Source organism: Gorilla gorilla, chromosome 3 (assembly GCF_029281585.2).
Source record: "Gorilla gorilla gorilla isolate KB3781 chromosome 3, NHGRI_mGorGor1-v2.1_pri, whole genome shotgun sequence".
NCBI classification, from domain to species: Eukaryota; Metazoa; Chordata; class Mammalia; order Primates; family Hominidae; genus Gorilla; species Gorilla gorilla.
The window spans coordinates 18,961,219-18,980,353 of NC_073227.2; the positions used below are offsets into that span (position 1 = coordinate 18,961,219).

The following is a 19,135-nucleotide window of genomic DNA, read 5'->3' on the forward strand; positions in this document are numbered from 1 at the left end:
AGATCATTTCTCAAGGAGAAAGGTACATTTTACCTTCCTAGGGGAGGTGAACTAAGCTCTAGATTTGAAGGATGAATAAGTTTAAAAAGTAGAACAAAAATTGTATAAGTTTTCACATATGCAAGACTAATAAGTTCTAGAGATTTTTTTGTACAGCATAGTGCCTATAGTCATCAATACTCTAGTACGAATTTAAAAAATTAATGTCAAGTTTTCTTACCAAATAAACAAATAAGCAAATAAAACAAAAAGAACACAAGAAAAATTTAGAGATGCAGGATATGTTTATTGCCTTAATATTGGTGTTTTTTTTTCTTGTTATTGTTTGTTTGTTTTGAGACAGAGTCTCACTCTGTCACCCAGGCTGGAGTGCAGTGGCATGATCTCAGCTCACTGCAAACTCCGCCTCCTGGGTTCAAGCAATTCTCCTTCCTCAGCCTCCCAAGTAGCTGGGATTACAGGTACTCACCACCATGCCCAGCTAATTTTTGTATTTTTAGTGGAGATGGGGTTTCACCATGTTGACCAGGCTGGTCTCAAACTCCTGACTTCAAGTGATCTGCCTGCCTCAGCCTCCCAAAGTGCTGGGATTACAGGTGTGAGCCACCGCACCCAGCCATTGCCTTAACATTGTGGTGATGGCTTCACAGGTATGTCCAAAATCATCACATTGTATACATTAAATATGGGCAGTTTATTGTATACAAATTAGGCCTCGATAATGCTTTAAAAAAATCTCAATAAATAAAAATGGGCAGTGGTATGAACAGCATGGTGCATCCATGGAAATTCAAGCTGTTTTGTGGGCCAGGGTCATTTCAGGCCGGCGTAGCCTGTGACGGGAAGAGTGAGGCTGAAGAGGTTGCTGGGGTCTATGTCATCATGAGCACACCTTCTCTATGTTAAACAGTTGAGATCTTATTCTGCCAGTTATGGGGTTCCTGGTCTTTGTCCTATTTATTAGCATCAGGGTGAAATGTGTGAGATTATAAAATAAGGCTTGGCAGACAGGAAAAACAGAATAACAAGAACATGAGGGAGGACAGGCTTAGAAATTAGCGGGTGGCAAGTTAGCAGCCTCAGCTCTTTCATCAAGGAGCTGGGCTCAAGCTACATGTTTGACTTTAGCGGAAGCTTCTATTTGAGGATAGAAGGATAGCCAAGAAAGAAAGTTGGGAGCTCAGTCTTTGAAAGATCGGGGATCATGGGAGTAATGGGTTATTAAAAGAGGCTTCAATCCAAGGGTTGGGGCAGCAATCTAGTTATCAATCTTGGAGCACAGGGGACAGGAAGGAGACTCAGGCTTAGAGCAGTACTGGACCATCATAAGAGCAATTGTCCAGCACCTGGCAGAAGGTTGGGTAGCCAGAACAAAGCTGACCTGACACTCAGAACTTGCAGCTAATACGTTACCTGTAACCTTAGCAGAGGAAAGGGGCACACATTATGCCACTTCAGAGACCTGAGTTTCAATCCCCACCAGACCCTTTGTGCCTACACGAGTTTGAATACTTATGGCTCTGCCACAGGAGACTTAGCAGCCGGTTCAACAGGATGAGAGTAGAGACTGGTGAGCAGCAAGGGCAGAAGAGCCCCTCCAGCGGCAGGGGGAGAACCTGCGGTTGTCTTGCCAGCTTTGCCTGCTCTGTGCTCTTGGCCTCTCCCTCATTCTCATAGCCAGGGCTTTTGGAATTGAAATAGAAAAGTGGGATTTAAGCAGTTCCAAAATGACAGTCCTAGGTTCACTATCAGGCAAATCTTGTGAGCTCCAGTTTTGATTAATACAGCATCTGGCCCACGTCCCCAGCCTGTGTCCAAATGGTTCAGGTATTGCCCAGACGAATGACCTTGGCCAAGTGTCAGGAACTCTCTGAGCACCTAATTCATCATCTACAAAACAAAGAGAATAATTCCAACTTAATAGAGGTGACATAAAGCTTTCTTAAGGATATTGGTGAAACGCACATACCACCCACTACACATCTTTACTAAATGCTCAACAAACGTGATGGTTGCTACGGTGACAATGATGGTGATTATGATGCGTGCTGACCTCTTGTTCTCTGTGAGTCAGACCTTGGTAGCCTCCTTACTTGCTCCATTTGCTTCAGAGAGAGAAGTGCGGGTGTGCGGTTTAGTGAAGGAGCAAGGCTGATGTGAATAGAAGAACCCAAGGTAGAGCAGGAAGAGAAATCCAGCTAGAGAAAGAGGTGGAAGTCAAAATAAGTAGACTCTTATTTTAAATTTTTAATGGCTTCTTGGTGGCTTCAAGATAAAAGTAAGTATACAATTACAATGCAAAGATAGTATTCAAATGGGGAGTTGAATGGGGAGTTCATTAGGTAAGTTGAGTTAACTCAGAGGATTGATTCCTTTTCATGACATAAAACCATCTGTGTTTTGGGTAGTGTGAATTGTGAGTTGAGAACTCCCCCTCGCCCTTCTCCCAGCCTGTGTTACTTTTTCTTTATCTTTGACTCTGTATCATTAACATTTCACATATCTGATTTTATTATAATTTTCTTATTTATCTCATTTTCCCACCAGACAATGAATTCTTTGGAGGTGAGCACTACATGTTTATTTTACCTTTGTTTCTCTGCACAGGATAGACAATGAGGAGCTTTGTGTTTGGGAAAAGAATAAAAGTCAACTGTAGCAAAACCTCTCAGAAGTAGGATTTATACACAGTTCTCAAAGTATGCACATGAAAATGTAATTTCTTGGGAAAGCAGCAAACAGAAAAGAATCAAACCGCAGTTGTGTGTGGCAAGGATAAATATGCAACGCATCATCAATAGGATTTGTTGGGTGAATAAAAAAGCCTTTTAGCCAACAATATGTAAGCAGAAGAATGGAGCAGGAGTTAGAGAGAACCCTCAAGCAATAATGGAGGCCACTGGAGAGGCAAGACTGCCAAAGGCTAAGTTATTGACCCAGTATTTTTAAAACTGCCTCCGAAAAGAAGCCTGAATGAAAGAAAATAATTTGTGCTATTAGAATGTATTTTTCCTTTGTGTTCCTATCTACTTCCTTCACAAGCTATTTTTGGTAAGTTTTCATTAACCTTCTAACAAAATGCCAATTAAAGCATCTTTTAATAGGCTGTGTTTAGAAGACCGAATCCAAAGAGAAAAAAGTGCTAGATCGACACTTCAGTGTAGAAACCAGATTCTTAATCCTACTTGGATAACAACTGACGTTCTTAGTTGTTTTCACCTGGGATAGCAATATATTACATGAAAACACAAACTCTCCAAGCAGTAATAAGGAATACATCATACAATACTAGTGCTGGGCTGACTTTCCTGCTTTGTTTCCTGGTATCTATTTTTTTTTTTTTTGTTTGTTTATTTTTGCCTTTTCCCACCAGTTGGCTCTGTTAACAGTAATTTGTTTTCCACATATTGCCAAACAACCTCTCGGGTTTGTGTTTATCATATAACCTGGCAATATACTCAAGTCTGTGTTGATGTTTGAATGTTTTGCATGACATCAGCATTCTCCTATTTCCGGGAATATGAATTAAACCACACTGCACGTTTATGTTTGGATTGCAGGTGCTCTGGGTGGAGTTCCAGTTACATTTATGTCTCTTGTTGAGAAGCAAGCCCATAGTGAGATGAAGCAAAAATTTAACTTGGTCCTACACACACTGATACAGTGTGGTTCTGTGTTCCCACCCAAATCTCAGGTCGAATTGTAATCCCCACATGCCAGGGGAGGGACCTGGTAGGAGGTGATTGGATCAAGGGGGTGGATTTCCCCCATGCTGTTATCATGATAGTGAGTGAGTTCTCATGAGCTAGTTTAAAAGTGTGGCACATCCCCCCTTGCTCTCTCTCCTGCTCCACCATGCGAGATGTGTTTGCTTCCCCTTCACCTTCTGCCATGACTGTAAGCTTCCTGAGGCTTCTCAGTCATGCTTCCTGATAAGCCTGTGGAACTATTAAATCTCTTTTCTTCATAAATTATCCAGTGTGAAAATAGACTTTATAGCAGTGTGAAAATGGACTAATACAGACAACTTTTCAGATTAATCAGAGTTTGACTTTCCTTTTACTTCTGCACATCATGATGCACCCTATTCTCTCTGCATTCTGTTCCTCCTCCCTTCCTTGACTGTTTAATTCCTATCCATCCACCAAGTATCCTTCAGACATCACTCCTTCATGTCTCCACAGCACCATGTGCTGACTTCGTGAGAGAGTTCATCCCACTGAAGTGTTATTAGGGTCACTTGTCAGTCTGTCTCCATTTACCTGTAAGCTAATGGGGGCCAGGTATTTACATTATAGACTATCATATCCCTACTAATAGAGGGACTGACTAATACAATAAGTGCCCAATGTATGTCTGTAAAATAAAGAAAATTTTAAAATAAGAACAGAGAGTCATAAGAACAGAGAGTCAAATGAGTAGATAACTACATACACATTTTAAAAATTGATATGGATGGTAAATGACACATACATGTAAATAGAAAGATAATTAGAGGGATAAATACATAATCAATTGGAGACATAGGTAGATTATGGAGACAAAGCTAGGAGGAGGAGGGACGTGAGGATGCCAGGCCCAGGTTGCTCTCTGGTCTCATTGTTTTTTAATGCTTCATACCCTTCCCATTCAATTCTTTGGAAAGTCCTAAGCAGTGTTCTATCATATTCATATTGAATTAGCTAGTTTCCCTCTCTACTCCCTTCATGAAAAGATGGACAACAAAATTTTTGTTGCTGCTGTTAAATTTAATAAGCACTCAATTTTTCAAAGCTGTCTACAGCTGATCTAGTTTCCTTTCAAACTAGTATAAGAAAACAATGTTTTTGCCAGTTATACCTGACATAACATGCATGAGGTGTTTATGTGGTAGGAATCTATCTACTATACAGATAAGAAAACAAAAATGAGCTGTGTCAACAGGAATCGGCTTTAGTCATAGCAGGGCTAGAAGTGGTGGCTCATAGGGACAGAAGGGGTCTTTTCTGCTAAATGAATTCCAACTGATGAATACAAGATGTTGTCAAGAAGAAATTCTCTGACACTCTGTTTGTGGCTTATATGCTGTATGTTTAATGTGAAGAATGGATTACTCTTATTTCTGATTTCTAAGGTGAAAGTTGAGTTCGGCTCATTTGATGGAAAAACTCTCTAGCCTGCAGAGTTCAACGTAGCAACCTAAGCCTAAAGGAAGTCCTGTTTTCTTTAGGAGTAAAATGTGGTTTTGTTTGGAGGGCTAAGATGCAAAATTGGGTTCTTTCTCTCATGGTGGCTGCCCTCCTAATCAGATATGGAATTCGGAGTTGGAAAAGTAAATAAATCCCAAGATAGGAGAGGATCATGTGAGGTTAGTACAGCTTAAGCTTCACCATGTGTGGGACTGTGGACAAGTCATTTTTAGTTACCTTTGGTGAGAACTAAATCTTCACCAAATATTCTTAGTGATTTTTAGAATGTTTTAAGACCCTGTGAAGAAAACTAGACATTTTAATGTTTTTTTTTCTTGAGAACTATAAATTTTGCTTTATGACAAATTACTATTTTGCGGTGCAATATCACCAACAAGGCATGCAGGACCCACATTCTTCTAGGTCTTCTCCTCTTCCTGTCTCTTAGTTGATCTACTATTCCTCTTCTTTCTCTCCCAAGCTCGAAACACAGGTTTCCAGTTTAGGTGTTACAGAGGTATCAGTTTATTTCTTACAGACAAATTCTTAGGAGTTGCTAGAATTTGTTCATAAACCTGGGTGAAGTAAATTGGTTGTAAATATTTATACTGGAGTATGGTAATATTTAAAAAGAAATGCAGAATATTAGCATGCCCACTCCCAAGCCTCGCCACTTCTTAACTATAACACGGCTAAGTTACCCAACCTCTCCTGGTCTCGGGTTTCACAACTGTGAATCAAGATGCACCTGATTGTTTAAGTTCTTATGACCTAATCCAAAGAAAGTTTGTATCCAAGTGTCTAACATACAGTAAACGCTCAGAAGATGTCTGGTATTATTAAAATAAAATTTGAATTTGTCTTACCTGCTAAGGATCAGTGACAGTGCTGTCCCTGATAGTTTTGTGTTTCATTGGTTTCCTGTATCTCACCTAGTCAAATATACTTCTTAAAAAATTCTGAATATTATCAGTGCCTATGATATGTATAGAACAGGAAGACATTTGGAACAGGAAATATGAGGATCATATCATGTATTTCATGTAGTGATGTAGTGTCCTCCGCAAACCCTCTGATTGCCACACAGTCAAAGTCTAAGCTTGCCAGCATGGCAACAAAGACGACTCCCAATCAACTGTCTTCAGCTTCAATTTCTGTTGCTTCTCTACAAGAACATTCTCTACATGAGCTGGCCAAGAATACCTCTCCTCAAGCATCCCTGGTTACCTGCTCATGTACTCCTTCATTCTAGGAGCATTTGGCCAGAGTGATCTTTCTGAAATGGAAGACTCACGTATTGTTCCTGTGAGTCAGACGGGAAGCTGATGGAAAGTCTTCAGCAGAGAAAAATCCAAAGTGACCGCAATGATTTACATGACTCTACAGATCCTGGCCCCTGTGGTTGTCACCTGCCACCTCTCTACTCTTCACTGGCTGCACTCCAGCCATATTGGTTCCCTCACTTTCTTCACACTCAGTAAGAATGCTCTACCTCAGGGCCTTTGGATATTCTGTTTCCTCTCCCTGGAAATGCCTAATTCACCGGTTTTCACAAGTCTCCCTGCTTTTTTCCTACTATGGGTGGCAGGTGGGATGTCACCTTCACAGAGAGGCTATTTTCTGTGTGCACTTTATTACACAGCAACACATCCTTTGTCTGTTTCAGTTTCCTTATGCTGCTTTATTACTTTTTTCATAGCACATCTCTCCACTAGACAAGTCTGTCGGTATTTTTTTTTGTTTGTTATGTAAGGTCCATGAGAACATGCAGTTTGTCTTATTTTATCTTCATTGCCCAGAATAGTACATTGGGTAGTATTAACCATTACCTCAGAAAGACGGAACCCCCCACCAAGCTCTCTAGTGTTGTTCACAGTTTCCCCTTGTCTAGAGTTCCTTGTTACTGTGTTTAAATTTGGCTCAGCTTTTTTCAGCTTACTGAAATCTATCATCTCTTTGAATCCTTCAGTGAACATCCTGGTCTATAGTGATCATCTGTCCCCCTACATTTCTGGAGGAATAAAAAAATTTACTTGTCAATTATCATCTGTGACTTTGTATGTGCGAAGTAGGTTGTTGGTTAACTAAATATGTCCTAGGGTCAGATTGCCTGGGATCAAATCTTGGCTTAGCCATTTATAAGTTGAGTGACCTTGTGCAAGTGACATAGCTCACCTGTCATTCCTTCACCTGTCAGAGAGAATAGGACTAGTGCCCATTGCATTCATTTGCTGCATGACTTAAATGAGTTACATTCATCAAAGCATCATCCCTGGCACATGTAAGTGCTCAGTCAATGTTTGCACTGATTTTTATCACCTACATACATTGTGTCCTCAGCTAGATCAAAAGCTCTGTTCTATGTGCCATAACATCTGGCAGAGTCTTCCACACAGCAGGTGCTCAATAACTTTATTGACTTTTGGTAAAATTATTTCCCAAAAGAAATGTCAGAAGAAATGCTTAGAAAAATTATGCCAAAGCAATTATGTTTGTAAAGCTGTTTTGGGACTTAGAAAGGGTAAAGGAGAGTTTCAAAAGAAATTCCCTTTACATACTCAGTTGGAAAACATTTTCTAAGCATGCACTAAGGGCTAGCCATTGTGCTCCGTGCTCTAGAGATGCAGTGATGAAAATGGCATGGGTCTTTTCTATAAGAGTTTGTGGGGACAAATATGTGAGTGAATGGCTGTAATAGACTGTGAAGAGGGCTGAAAGGGAGGTGTGTGCAAAGCATGATAGTGTCACAGCGGTCATTTATGGATGGGGGGATGTACTGGATAGTTGCTTTTTCAGGTTGACATAGGTAGCCTACATTTCTATTTCTGTGTGCCGCACGAACGATTTTGAAAATGAGAATGGTGTTAAGATTGAAAATGAAATAGGGTCCCCAGGGAATAAGAGCAGAAGTGGTTTGGGGAGAATATACCAAAACTGTGTAAAACAAGAAGCACAGATTGAATCAAAATTGTTTATTTCTTTAGGTTTCGTTATAACCTAGAAAAAGACATTCTGAAAACAGCACATTGACTAAGACCTAAGATTTGTTGCCTTATTGTTCTAGCATGTTGTTAATTAATACAATTGTTTCTGTCTTCAATGTTCTCTAATTGCAAGAATAATATGAAGATGGCATAAAACTGTAGGGTAACTGTCAGGGCCATGAAGAACAAAGCATGTTCAGGCCTCCAGGACCATGGTTTATGCCACCTGTTCTCATCTGTCTGCTCCTACCCATTATTCTGATTTCTGTCTTATCTGACAATGTCTTTCAATGACAAACACAAAATTAAGATAGGTTGAAAATGTAATTCTAACCATCACTTTTAAGAGATAAAAGAAAAAATAAGCATCTTTTACTTGAGAATTTACCTGTTCACAAGTAAATTGAGTTTTCTGTTAATCTTTGTACGTGTGTGGCTGGTGTGCCTACTGTTAAATTGATACAAGATCAAGATATAAAATCAATTACATTTCTATATACTAGCAAGAAACAATATGAAAAGTAAACTAATAAAACTATTCCATTTACCATAGCATTAAAAAAGATTAAAATATGAAGAAATTAATTTAACAAAAGAAGTGCAGTACTTATACATGAAACTATAAAACATTACTGAAAGAAGTTAAAGAAGAATCTTTAATTTAGGGAAATTAAAGAAAAATCTTTAATAAAGGGAAAGCTATTTTATGTTCATGCATCAGAAGACTTAATATTGCTAAAGTGGCAATACTCCCAAAATTAATCTACAGATTCAATAAAATCTCTATCAAAATCTCAGGTAATTTCTTTTGAAGAAATTAAGCTGATTATAAAATCTATATGGAAAATCAAGAAGCTCAGATTGGAAGAAAAAATTCTAAGTACAAACAAAGTTGGATAACTCACATGTTTTGATTTAAAAACTTACTATAATTCTATGGTAATCAAGATAGTGTGGTACTGGCATAAGAATGGAAACAGAATAATGGAATAGAATCAAGGATGCAAAAATAAACCCTTACATTTATCACAAAATGAAAAAATTATTCTTCAAAGGACACCAGCAAGAATGTGAAGAGGCAAACCACAAAATGAAAAAAATGTATTTGTAAATTATTTATCTAGTAAGGAATTTGTATTACATAAAAAATTTTAACCCAACAATGAAAAGGCAAGTAACCCAATCAAAAAAATGAGCAAACAATCTGAATAGACATTTCTCCAAATAAATATTAAGTATTTCTGCAAGGAGGATATACAACTGGCCAATAAACACACAAAAATAATACTCAAACATCATTACTCATTAGGGAGATGTATATCAAAATCACAATGAGCTCCCACTTCACACTCATTAGGATGGTTAAAATAAAAAAGACAAGTACAAATAAGGATGTGGAGAAAATGTTAAGCAGAGTTATCACCTACAAATTCAATTTCTGGGTATAAAACACTTGGACATAAATGTTCATAGCAGCATTATTTGAATTAGCCAAAAGTGGAAACAACCCAAATATTCATCAGTTAATGAACGGACAAACAAAACGTGATATATCCATACCAGGGAATGTTATAAAGTCATAAAAGTGAATGAAGTACCCATACATGCTACAACATGAATGAACCTTGAAAACATGTAAAGTGAAAGAAGCCAATCACAAAATATCACATATCATATGAGTGCATTTCTGTGAAATGTCCGTAACAGGTAAATCTATAGTCAAGAGGTAGATTGGAGGTTGTTCGGAAGAAGAAGTTAGGGGAAATAGGGAGTGACTGCTAATTGGTACGCAAATTTTTAAGGAGAAATGAAATGTTTTAAAATAAAATAGTCATAATTGTTGCACAACTCTGAGTATACTAAAAATCACTGGATTGTACACTTTGACACAGTGAATTTTCTGACCTATAAATTGTACCTCAATGAAGCTGTTATTTCAAAACTCTACATAAATTGAGTTGAAAACAGTGGCAGCATTAGAATCCTAGAGTCCTAAGATCTGAATGAATCTTGAGCATCTTCTAGGACAATGATCTTCAGTTTGCTTGAATCCTCTCCTGAAAAATGTTTTCATCTATGTTAGTCTCACACCAAACCCAGAAATCATCACTATTCTTTCTCTGGATGAGTTTGTTTGCATGTTAGGAAGCTTAATAGCTGCTATTATCGTTGTATTGTTACATTATATTTTTATAATACATTGCATTTTGTTGTGTTTATTATGACCTAGGCACAAAGTGCTTTATATCACTAAGTATTTAATATCTGTGTCATAAATTGGTTTTGAGGTTATGGTGGGCTCCACTTTACAGAAACAAAACTAAGGCACAGGAAGTAAAAAAAATTCAAAGTCACATAGCTCATAAAAGAACTTGAACTGTGTTGGACTTCACAGGCTACTTTTAACTAGTATTTCATATTGGCCTAAATCTAAACTAAAATGCCTCCTTGCAATTGCTAATCCTTTCTTCCTGACTCCTTCATGTCACCTGTAGAAGTCTATTCACTTACAGGAAAATGTTTTCATATCCCCTTAAGTCTTCTACACATTGAGTATCTGGATTTACATCACTTCAGTCAAGGGTTTTCAAGTTATGGTCCTGAGACCTTTCCTAAATTTGTCTGAAAGTGCGGTGTACAGAGATCAAGAAATAAGATGCAATTACTCCCAGCTGTGGTGTCCGAGGCACCTTGAAAAGAACCTCTTGCTCCTTCCAAACAACCATAAAAGTTAGGCAACATTTTGCATATTTTACAAATGAAGCATTGAACACAGAGAGGCTGAGATCTTGTTCAAGATTACACAGCCATAAAGTAATGGACCCAAGATTTGAAACCACATCTGGTTGTACTTGTTACTACTGACTTGAATTAGTTAATAGACTAGAAATTCCCCATTTCCTCAACATTGTAGACACACAAAATCAACTATATTAGCTTGAAGGATCCTACTGAAGAAGTAAAATCCTCCTAGCAGCTGGAGGCTGTAAATCTTAGGTCTGGAAGTTAGTGTGAGGACAAGCTTATTAGTCATAATTAGAAGTTCTTAACATTTCAGAAAGGCTCTTTGTTTGTTGAACTGGACACTTTCTCTTGAAAGGAATAATGCAAATCTTTCAATTTATTTATTTTATTTTATTCTGTTTTTCCTACCACAGTGAGGTAGTGTCTGGGTGAGAACATTCCTTTGCTTCTCATTTCTTCTCCCAGAGCACCCTTTTCATAGAATGTTTTTAACTTGGCAGTTATTTTGATTAGAGTATAAAATTCGCCTTTTATGCTGAAGGATATTTTTTCCAAAAGCTTCTAGAGTCATTGCAGCTATTTGGCAGCAGGTTGAGGATGGGGAATGTGTACCCACCCTTGATGAGGAGGCCCAAACTTTGGCTGCAAGCACTGGTAGATTCCAGGGAGTGGCTAGCAGTTCTTTTTATGTGCTAGGCCACTGGCCCCTGAAGGTATAAAGAGGGCTTTATTTTAATGAGGCAGCTGGTAGGAGGGCTGCCTAAAGTCAAGCTATGGCAACAAATAAGACTGTTGGAAATGGTAAACAAATTGCAGCCCTTTTCTAAAGACTTCTCAGAATTGCCTGGGAGGTGTCAGCCTCCCCCATCCCAACAAAGGAGACTGTGACCCAAGGGACTTTCATCTGAGGGACTACTGTCGGTCTGCATTTTTACTTTCAAAATGAAAAGTGAGGACCTGAGGCTTTAGAAAAGGATGGCGATGCAAGTGTGAGTGGCTGTATCTCACTTCTCCAACGGGCAACTGTCCTGCTAGAAGAGGAAGCAAACCCATCCACCAGTCAAACACCTTGAGGGCTGGACTTTCATTTAGGAACTTTGCACACATCATCTTTGTTAATACCCATAGGAACCTTTGGTGGCAGCTAATCTTCACCAGTATATATATATATATATATATATATATACACACACACACATACATACATACTTTCTATATAAAAAGGTCAAATATTAAGAAACAGACCCGGAATTTGAATTTAGAGCCATATTACTCCAGGCACATGCCATTATGTCTCGTAGCCTCACCAGAGAATAGAAGAAACATTTTATTTGACAATTCTGTTAGAGTTCTTGGCACAACTTAGAGCTAAAGAAACAGTTCAGGTTCTAACGAGAAAATTATTTTTTCTTGGTTATCTTTTTTCTTTTCCTTTCCGAGGCTCCCGATTTAACCCATTAATGGGAGGTAATATGTTATCTATTTAGCACCACTGCTTGACTTCATTTGTTTATTCACTGAACAAGCACCTACTAAGCAAACCAGATATGTTTATCAGAAGTGTGGATATAGCAGTAAAATCGTAAGCAAAGTGTCTGACCCCACAGATGATGTATTTTAATGAAAGGGAACCAATAATAAAACAACATTTCAACAATACAATGGGAGTTAGTGCTAAGTGCTTTGAAAATATAGAGTAGGGTTGTTAGGGAGACAAAGAGTATGCCTACTTAAGTCTGCTGGTCAGAGGAGGGTTCTTTGAGGCAATAATATTTGAGCAGAGCCCTGAATAAAACTGCACACCATACAGATATCTGAGACAATAATACACGTGGAAAAACCCCATTAGTATCACTTAAGCAAATGTTCCTGTAAAGGAAGGTTACCATTAGAAGCATCAATATCCTTTTAACAACTTTGCATGTTGGAGAATCTTTGTTTCAGTACCATGCTATTAGTACCATGGTGACAAGATGACTCTACAGCTGCTCCAGTGAACCCAAGAGTGACCCACAGAAGTGAGTTTAATCTGATGAATGGGAAAAAATATCCTTGTAACATGGATTATTCCGGAAAAGGACCTATGTTTTTAATAAAAAGTCATAATAGATTTAATAAAAATTTCAGGCATTATGGGCCTTAGGCTCTCTTTCACAACAACTCAACTTTATCATTGAAGCAGAAAAGCATCCAAGACATAGGTAAACCAATGAGTTCCACTGTGATTCAACTAAATGGCACCAGCACAGGCTGGTTGGGAACTCCTCCCCTGGAGTTACACTATTTGAAATCTGGACAGATGTCTGCCCTTACATGAAAGATGGCCAACTGTTAGGTTTTTTTATTTCTTTCTGGTTCTTCTCTTTGCTCTTCTCTCTCTGCCTTCACTGCTGCTTCCTGCATCGATCCCTCCGAGACCTCATTTGGTGCTTTGCCTGTGCCATGGGCTGGTCAACCCATTTATCAATCATGTTACAGTTCTATTGAAATTAAGAGCAAAAAGGTTCTAAGTTAGGAAAAACTGTGTAAAGGGACAAAAGGGAAATATAAGTCAGCCACCAAGATAATTTGCCAATGCTTCAGAACATGAACTTTCTGAGAGGTGTTCTGGAGGCTCTGGGATCTTTGTCTTTTCCTGTGTTGTTTGCTGAAATCTGGAGGGCTCAGGATTCTGGGTAAGGAAAATGAGATAGGACTGTAACATGAAAACCCATTTAATTGGATCCTACTAACTGAAGCCTCGAAATAACTGTTACACTTTGCTTTCCTCCACAGATTGATTTTTCTGAGAACAAAATAAATATCCACAGTGAGTCACAAATGTAAATGTATTGAGCACCCAATGTATGGAGCCCTTTCTCCAAGACCTCGCTGCCGTAAATACAAATATAACTGAGAACTGGTGATTTGAAGATGATTCTTGGGATAGCGGGCTAGGCGGCACTTCACACTGGCTTTTGGGGCCACATAGGGGTGTAATCATGTTATCACCCTGCACAACCCCAGAGGGTACCATACACAACCCATTTGACCAAACATGGCAGTCCTGAAAGGAATGATGATTGAAAGCCAAGACTGGGCTTTGGCAAGAAAACCACCTCTGAATTACCAACTCATTGTCTATAATGTAATGATAGCATCTACCTCTTAGTAATTTTGTGAACATTAAATGAATAAAGCATGACAAAAGGCCTACCTCTGTGCTTGGTACATAGTAGGTACTTAGTAAAACATTTTTTTTCCATTCAGAAACAGATAAATGAAGGTATGCAAAACAATAGTTCATGACAAAGAAATTGGTCTCAGAAAATTTTATGTAAACCACAGAAAATTGGGAAAAAATAGATTTGATACCTTTTCTTCTAGGAATCCAGAGGCAATGGGATTTTTTAGCTTTTGTTACCCACAGATATGTATTTCCTACAACTCACTGACACCTCCTTTCCTCACTAAAGCAAAGGTCCTCTTCCCCAAGCACTCTTGCTAAGTGAAGCTGGACTGTATTAACTTCAAAGAGTGAATTCTTTCACTATATTCATGACCTCTTGTGGTATTTTTAGATGATGACCACTTACTATACAATAAACTGTTGGTAAATTGCAATACAACTATGTAGACATTGAAGATCTTATAAAACAAGAGGGCAGTTTCATGAATGACAAATTTTCAAAACACGAATCAGATTATGCAGTTAATTTCCTCCTCCTTAGCCTAGAACCTGCTGTTCACTTCATGTAGCCTTCAGATCATGGTCCATTCTGTCTCAGAAAGCCCCTCCTCACTTGCTGTTCAGCAAAGCCTTCTCTGATAACTGTAGCCCAATGTCCCTTAACAGAGTGGAGAGACACATAACCCCTGACTTGGTCTTTCTCCTTGCCACACCTGGAAATCTGCTTTATTACAGCATTGGGAATGTAGATGATTCCCAAACTAGGTACTCTTTGCTTTCCTTTCCCCCACATTACATTATTAGTTCTTGAATTGCAGAAAGGGTATCTATATCTTAATTCAGCTTTGAATCTGCAGCATTCAGTCCATTGACCATGACTCAGCAGGCAAAGTGACAATTGTTGAATGAATGTTTGATGTACATAGGATGATAGCTGTTCAGTGTGGTTTCCTCACTAATGTACAGACATCTGTGGATTCTTCCTGAGGTAGACTTTTAAATACATTTCTGGAATTTTCTTTCTCTGTTTTCCCTAACTCCATTAATTTTTATTCCTAGGTAATTCAAATAAACTTGGCGATTTGTGATTTCTCAATTCATGGCAGATTAAAAGATAAATCAGAATATGGCATTCTTTAGAAGTGGAGCTTAAACATGAACGTTTACTTTTATTCCCTTTGAAGTTAGAGAGGGAGAGGGGAAGTTGTCTGAAGGAGGAGCTGTCTCCCCTGTCTCAATAGCATGAGGTGGGCTCCCGAGTGATGCGATATCCCCACAGGAGGAAACCGAAGGGAGACTGGTGAGCTGCTGGCCAGGGGCCACCAGGCTCACAGAGCTGGAATTCAAACCCATATATGGAGAGCCAAACTCTGTGTGTGTTTGGCCCATTATGCTGTAAGTGAATAACAATGACAACATAGAGAATAGGGAAAGTTAGACAGATGTTTCCGAGACTAGAGAATTGTTTGTTGGCAGCATGTTTTATAAAATCCTGGGTTTCAAAAAAAGTATTATGAGAGTTTGCTGAAGAATTTTGCTGTTAAAGAAAGCTTTAGGTGCGTTTATTACATTTCTGAGCTTAAAATAATAAAAGTTCATTTGGACTATAATTTCTGAATCTTGATTGTGTTATATGCCTCTAACATACACTTCATCCTTTCTGTGCATCTCAGGTTGGTCCTGGACAATCAGAAACCAAAGAAGAAAGCAAACAGTAGGGTTCTGCTCCTCATTAAAGGTCTCACTTTTGGTTCCTTCGGAGAAGAAAGTAGGAAAACTCCTAGCGCAGAGGAAATTCTGATGTATTACTCACAGAGTTTAATCAGACCATATCGCTGATATTTCATTTCAATTCTTGATATCAGGGGCGTTCCTTAAAATAGAAAATTTTAATTTCTAAGCTTTAGAATCAATAGATTTCTCTGCAATTTCTTTCACTTGGCATTTAATAACAGCACTAAGTAAATTTCCAACATATGACTGAACTCAACCCATACTGTTGACAAATTGAAAGTTTAATTTACCTGGCAGGTTAAAAAAAAGCCAACTTTTTAATTTAATTACAACACTGAAAGAACTCAGGAAGTTGAATTCAGATGTTTTAATCTGCGATTTTTGAAGCCCTACACTAAGCCTTGTCGGGGGCATAAAGGGAGACAAATATTTAAACACAAGTGCAATACCCTTTTATGAATACAAATATAGTTGTTCAAAGGATAGAAATGATAAAAGGAGGAATGTATAAGTTCTGTCTAGAAGATGCATTGAAGACTTTACTCTAAAGGGGATGTCTCAGTAAAGTTTTGACTATTAATAATATGCAGGAATTTGTGAGGTGTATACAGTTCTGCAGAGGGGGTTCAAACACAGGCAACTGGAGGTGCAAAAGCAAATGGGCATGGATTTATTAGCCTGATTTGATCATTCCATAATGTATACATGTATTGAACATTACATGGAACCCTATAAATATATATGACTATTATTTGCCAATTAAAAATAGAATTATGCTTAAAAAAATACACAAATGGGCATAGACCAGCATGATGTCTGAAGAAAGACGACAAAAGGAATTGAGCAGTGCTACAGTTGAACATGAAATGGGTGAACAGGTTCAGCCTCTACATTTTGCAGTAGGGCTGCAAAACAAGAGATGAGACAAGGAAAAATGAATATTAATGTTATTGAATACTGAGATGGGATCAACTCAGACACTAGAAAACACTCAAATACCTAAGACTTATAGTTAAACTTGGCTTACTCCAGTTCATTACTTTGGGATGATTTAACTAAATAAACCATTTAAAAATCTTAAAACATTTTTAATTAATTTCCAGAGGCATAGTGGATGCACTTATATATCCCCTATCCAAATATTAATCCCCACTCATTGCTAAGTCTTGGAATAAATACAGATACTTTAAATCCTGGATTGGTAAAGTTAACATTCATTCTTAGAAGAAAAAAAGCAAGAAAACTCAACACTATTAAATCATACCTCTAATTAAAATTAGGAAGAGATTTAAATTAATATCCAGATATAAGCCAACAGCTCAAAGAAATTAATACAAATGTCAGGAAATGGTTATATTTTCCAGCAAATACCATTAATACATTCTAAACACACCTGCTTCAGACTGCAGTTGACCGTGCAGGACGTCACTCCTGTAATCACTTAGAAAGGGACCGACTGAGCAAAGACATTTCAATTCTGGAGACTTATTCTCAAAACTTGTATTTGACGTTTTCAAAAATGAAGATAGGTTAAATTAATGGCCCCAGCTGTATCCCTGAAATTCCTCTCCATGTGTGCCAAAGATCTTTTTGTTTGTTTGTTTGTTTGTTTTTATTTTAAATGGAGTCTTGCTCTGTTGCCAGGCTGGAGTGCAGTGGCACGATTTTGGCTCACTGCAACCTCCACCTCCCAGGTTCAAGCAATTCTCCTGCCTCAGCCTCTTGAGTAGCTGGGACTACAGGAGCGCGCCACCATGCCCAGCTAATTTTTGAATTTTTAGTAGAGATGGGGTTTCACCATGTTGGCCAGGATGGTCTCGATCTCTTGACCTTATGATCTGCCCGCCTTGGCAAGATGTCTTTTTAACAGCATTCAAGATATTCATCAACCTGGCAGAAATTCTGGGGACAAGTTATGATTTTTGCCATTAAGGCATGCCTCATTTGCAAACCTTGAGTCCACAGACTGCCCTGGATGGACAAATTGGGATTGTGTCCAGGAAGGCCGGAGGTTGGCCCTAGGATAAGCCATACCTCCTCTTCCTATCTCTAAAGTTGAAATTGAATTGTCATGAACGTTACTTCGCATGGTGGCCGTGTGTGCACAATGTATACGGAGCTCTGTCCTCTCATTTGATTCTTTCCCTGCTGCCCAGGAGAGGGCCCACCTCCATTGCCTTTCCCTCAGACTCTCACACGGGCTTGCTAGCTCATCTTCCCCTCTCCGGTGTGGCTCTACTCCAAGGCCTTCTTTATGCTGCTGAACTATTAACTTAAATGAGTATCTGAATAATCTTTTATGAACTTCCTGTTGGCTGTAGGATAAATGATCACATGCTTTAGCTCTGCATTCATAATGAGACCCAGCATCTTTTTCCAAAAATGGCCTTCTAGTCAAGCTGCTTCCAGCCTCCAGGCCATCCCAAGCTCTGTCCCTGCTCTGTCCCTATGAGCATGCTGACTCTCTGCCTGATAGTTCATGTTGCTGTTTCTTGCTCGACTCAAGAAACAAAACAAAAATGCTTCCATCGAGAAACTTCCCAAGATTCTCTGAAAGGTGGATAGCCTGACCCTTGCCTCCTGCATAAGTGGCCCTCTCTAATTTGACTGGGGACTCCTTGAGAAAGAACCTATGCTTTATTATTCTTGGTCTCCAGAGTGAAGCCTAGAACCTGGCATGAAGTCCATGTTTGGTAAATGATGGCTGGATTCCACTGGAATTATGGGCCAGGTGTCAACCACGCTGAGATACATGTGAGTGGCCTTTCCTGTTTCCTCCTGGCAATTCTGAGCAGCTTAACTGAGCTGAGCAAGAGGCAGAGTTCAGTTAATTTTGTTCCATGGTCTGCAGGCATGTGATAGGGGATGGAAGATCACAGTCATTCAAAGAAGGACTCGCAGCATGAAGCTTAAAGCCATGCATATGGGCTGCATCACAGGCTGATCCCACAGGCCCTGGGGATTTTCTCCTCTCAAGCTGTGAGTCTCTGTGGCAACCACATTTCCCAAAGCTTCTTTCAGGGGAAAGAGACTATTTTAGGTAATGAAGACTTTGGTCACATTTCAAACATACCATTCTTAGGGAAAACAAAAATTGGAGTCTTTCTTCCTAAAAACTTTCCCATTCTCTTTACTCCTCTTTGTACTTAATCTAGTACCTCTGTGCTGAAGGAGGCTGCTGGAGCCAGGAAAGGACTCTCTCTAACACCTGGAAATGCTCCAAAATGCCTATGGTGGGTGAAGTGTAGAGCAAACCCCCTCACTTCACTCCCAAAGCCTGTCTCATTTTGGCGTTAGGCTACATAACCACCCTTTTCTCTCCCTGCTAAGTCAAA

General features: G+C 38.9%; 2 long non-coding RNA genes across 2 annotated transcripts in view; one reads left to right on the top strand and one right to left on the bottom strand.

Moving 5' to 3' along the window:
- Nucleotides 1-2,066: 2,066 nt before the first annotated feature.
- Nucleotides 2,067-14,092, top strand: LOC109026516 (uncharacterized). The gene is made up of 3 exons (XR_002005514.4): nt 2,067-2,278; nt 2,608-3,051; nt 13,673-14,092. It is a non-coding gene; the product is annotated as an uncharacterized lncRNA (long non-coding RNA).
- LOC129532949 (uncharacterized) overlaps nt 13,173-19,135 on the bottom strand; it is a 45,927-nt gene continuing 39,964 nt past the window's right edge. The window contains exon 3 of the long non-coding RNA XR_008678920.2: nt 13,173-13,377. This is a non-coding gene — a long non-coding RNA (uncharacterized lncRNA). The remainder of the gene's footprint in view (nt 13,378-19,135) is intronic.